The sequence below is a fragment of the Ovis canadensis genome, chromosome 8, assembly GCF_042477335.2.
Source record: "Ovis canadensis isolate MfBH-ARS-UI-01 breed Bighorn chromosome 8, ARS-UI_OviCan_v2, whole genome shotgun sequence".
Classification (NCBI taxonomy): Eukaryota; Metazoa; Chordata; class Mammalia; order Artiodactyla; family Bovidae; genus Ovis; species Ovis canadensis.
The window spans coordinates 16,700,777-16,705,082 of record NC_091252.1 but is presented as its reverse complement, the minus strand read 5'-3'; the positions used below and the strand labels follow the sequence as shown (position 1 = coordinate 16,705,082).

At 38.5% G+C, this 4,306-nt stretch overlaps 1 long non-coding RNA gene across 1 annotated transcript; it reads right to left on the bottom strand.

Moving 5' to 3' along the window:
• Positions 1–402: 402 nt before the first annotated feature.
• Positions 403–3,201, bottom strand: LOC138444716 (uncharacterized). The gene is made up of 3 exons (XR_011258551.1): positions 3,125–3,201; positions 898–1,043; positions 403–516 (listed from the first exon to the last, which is right to left on the bottom strand). It is a non-coding gene; the product is annotated as an uncharacterized lncRNA (long non-coding RNA).
• Between the last annotated feature and the right edge of the window lie 1,105 nt (positions 3,202–4,306).

Sequence of the window (4,306 nt, the reverse complement as noted above, 5' to 3'; positions counted from 1 at the left end):
AACTGCTCAATCATTTTATTTCCCTCGGTCTTGCCACTCATCTCCTCAGCAGAAGACTTAATTTCAAATGTCACAGGAATGTAGAGGCATCATGAATAAACTGTTTTAACTTCTCCTTTGCGACCTCAAAATTTTTTGCCCCCCCCCCCCGCACTGAACTTTCCTACATGTTTCAGAGGAAGAAGTGGCTCCATTTCTCTCCGTTTCTCTTAACTTATAACCTTGAATCCATTCTCCGACTCCTTTGAATTATGTGTTCATTAAACGCTAACATTTCAATTTGTGTTTTGATCAGGATCAACTGTACTATGCTGCAGTGACAAAACCCCTAAACTCAATGACTTGATAAAAACATTTTTTAAACGTATTCTGTCCACTAAACCTACTGTGGGTCTGGGTTACCTTTAGGGCAATGGTCGATGATATGGTGACTCTTGAATTCAGGCAGCCATAATCTTGTGGTTCCTCATGTCAACAGAAGGCCCCCTTGGTTTCCATGACAGGGGAAGAGAGATACTGGAAAAATAACACAGGGGTTTTTCACTGCCTCAGCCCAGAAGTGACACATTAAACTTTTGCTTACAATGTATTGGCCTGACAATTTGTCTGAGCTTGCCTAAAAGCAAAGGAACTGGAAAGGTAGCCTTCCTTGGGCACAGAAAGGAAAAATCTGAAGTTAATATGAGAACCATGTAGAACTGTTTCTTTCGTCTTCTGTGTTTATCCATCTGTCTCATTTTGCTGAATCTTTTGTCCCTATCACAAGTAGTGCTAAGACTAAACCATCTTGAAAAGACCTGCCCACCATTTTATCTGCATGCCTTCTCCTTTGCATTCCCAGCATTTCAGCCACACTGCACTGCCTGATATCACCCATACGCCCCTGCATTCACAGACCTCCTTGTCTCTCCTGTGTGATTCCACCTTCCACGTATACAGATGCTTCTTCCTGGAACGTGCTTTCTACATCTCTTGCCTCCAGAGCAGCCCTGATCATTCTTTAGAGCCAGTTCAAATCTTCTTTTCATAGGTCTCCCTAAGTCCTGTAAACAGAAAGAAGGCTCTCATCTCTGCAATTTATGAATAACTCTATTTCAACCTGTATCACTGTATATTATAATCAGTTGCATGATTTCTTGACCTTCCATCTAAACTATGAATAATCATATTTTATTTACCCCATACTCAGAAACTTGCATGGGCTTCCCTGGTAGCTCAGCTGGTAAGGAATCTGCCTGCAATGTAGGAGATCCTGGCTCGATTCCTGGATCAGGAAGATCCCAGGAGAAGGTATAGGCTATCTACTCCAGTATTCTTGGGCTTCCCTGGTGGCTCAGATGCCTGCAAATAATACCTCAGAAATCTGCCTGCAATGCGGTTGATGTGAGTTAGATCCCTGGGTCAGGAAGATCCCCTGGAGAAGGGAATGGCTACCCACTCCAGTATTCTTGCCTGGAGAATTCCATGGACAGAGGAGCCTGGAGGGCTATAGTCCATGGGGTTACAAAGAGTTGGAGAGGACTGAGAGACTAAGCACAGCACAGCAGAAACTTGCATAGTGGTACCTGGCATGTAGAAGGCTTTTAATAAATGTTTAAATGGCTGAATAAATCAGTAAATGCTAAAATTTCTGAAAACTGATACTGGAGTGTGTCTGTTGCAATTTTTGAGGTATTATTTATACTAGAATTGTTTCATTCCCAAGGACATAATAAATAATTATTAAAAAAATTATTTGATAGCAGAAGTAGAATGAGGCAAAGAATTACTCAGAATATTATAGTGCATCATTTATGCAACATTAAATAAACATAGCATGACACAAAGTACAGATTAGACAAAGTATCCATTTCAAGGAGCTGAAGTATGTCTCCATATTTATGATACAACGCCTTGCAATAAAGGCTGGAGTACTCTGGCATGTCTCCTATGATTGGTGATAATGTTTATAACAGTAATATAAAAGTGAATTTTACTTCTATGTGAAGTATTGATGTTATAAATGAGCATGTCCCCACCAATATATAATCTTAATGTTGGAAAAGAGTTGACTAATTAATAATTATAATAAGGCTAATCAATTGTTTAAGGAAAGGTCTTTTTAGATATTCTGAAGTGAAGTGAAGTGAAGTGAAATGAAGTCGCTCAGTCATGTCTCTTTGTGACCCCTTGGACTGTAGTCTACCAGGCTCCTCCGTCCATGGGATTTTCCAAGCAAGAATACTGGAGTGGGTTGAAAATTATAATTATTAGCCAGAGTTCTTGAAATTTAAATTTGAAATAGATGGTAAGACTAGGGTTATGAATAAAGCTAAAATATTAGAAAATTATTTCAAGCACTGATTTTGAATATTTCTATAATGCTTATTCACTTGAGTATCACAGTCTACTGTTTCATTTGAATTGCAGGACAAAATGATTATCTTTTGACCCTTTCTTTTGTCTTAAATTATAAGCAAATAGGGGGCTTCCCCAGTGGCTCATCAAGTAAAGAACCCGCCTGCAAAGTAGGAGACATGGATTCTGTCCCTGGGTCAGGATGATCCCCTGGAGGAGGGCACGGCAACCCACTTCAATATTCTTGCCTGGAGAATCCCATGGATAGAGGAGCTGGCCGGCTACAGTCCATGGGATTGCAAAGAGTTGGCCACAACTGAGTAAGTAAGAAGCACATAAGCAAATAGGCAAGAAGATCCTAGCCAAATAAAACACCATTGTTTTATTCACTCATAATAATTCATCTATATAGAATTTAACCAATGTGGACCTTGATTTTGTTAGAAAATACTTTAAAAAATTAATTTAATTGGAGGATAATTACTTTACAATGTTGTGTTGGCTTCTGATGCACAACAATGTATATCAGCTATAAGTATAAATATATGCCATCCTTCCTGAGCCTCTCTCCCATCCACCCACCCCAGAAAATGTTTTTTAAAATTAAGGGTTTTTTTTTTTCATAAACTGAGCTCATTACAGTCTCCCAAAATGAGACTATTGATTATTAAGCTTGCCATCCTCCTTTTTGTTAACATATCCTGGAACTGGTTGGAGGTAGCTGGGAAAGAGCCAGGAAGCCATCAGGACAGGTAGCTAGGTATGCAAATATTCATCAAAGGCTTACCATGAAATGGGAGTCAGGAACCAAAAAGAATCAAGGGGAGATGTTGAAGCCAAGGATCAAAATCAAGTTGAGCCCTAGGAGACAGAAAACTTGAAAAGCAAAAAGAAAAAAAGACCAAGCAAGGAGTCTAGCAAAAACACAGTACAAGAATCAAGACGGGACAGAGCAGTTAGCTTGGGATGAAGCAGTGCCAGAAGGGTAGTTCAAAGAGCAGGGGCCATTGTTTAGAATTCTGCTGGACATCTCGCTCTGCTTCTGCTTTTGTTTATTCTTAATCCTCCCATCCTGGGGCTTTTGATCTCAGGTCTTGAGGGCAAGAAGAATGACTTCTGACATTTCAACTTTCACAAGCATTTTCTTTCTCTCTAAGGAAAGTATAAAGGTCTTAACATTTCAAACTCCAAAGGTAAAAGCATATAACTGAGACCTTTTTTTTTTAAAATTGTTTAAAAAATCATACAAGTCTTTTTAGTCCTATACGTTGTTTCAAATTCCATCCTAAAAGAGGAATATATCTATATCTATACATACAAGATATATATTTATACATACATATATATCTATACATACAAGAGGAATATATCTCTATCTATACATACAAGATATATATCTATACATATATATATCTACACATACAAGAGGAATATATCTATATCTATACATACAAGATATATATCTATACATATATATATCTACACATACAAGAGGAATATATCTATGTCTATACATCTATACATGCTTCCATGGTGGCTCAGCTGGTAAAGAATCCACTTGCAATGCAGGAGACCTGGGTTCAATCCCTGGGTTGGAAGATCCCCTGGAGAAGGGGAAGGCTACCCACTCCAGTATTCTGGCCTGGAGAATTCCATGGACTGTATAGTCCATGGGATCGCAAAGAGTCAGACATGACTGAGTGACTTTCACTTCACTTGATACATACAAGAGGAATATATCTATATGTACACACACATATACATGCTTTTTCTCCCTGGAAGACAGCAATCAGATACTTGTCCATCATTCTATATGTTCTCTTCCTTCTCACCGATTCATTCATCTTCTACTGAGTAGGAATGAGTGGAAAGTATTCAAGTCAATTCTTCGCCATTTTGTTTATTTTATAAAAGATTTGATGGTGCATTAAGAACATGTAAATCTACACAGCTCATAGTCATATCGTTC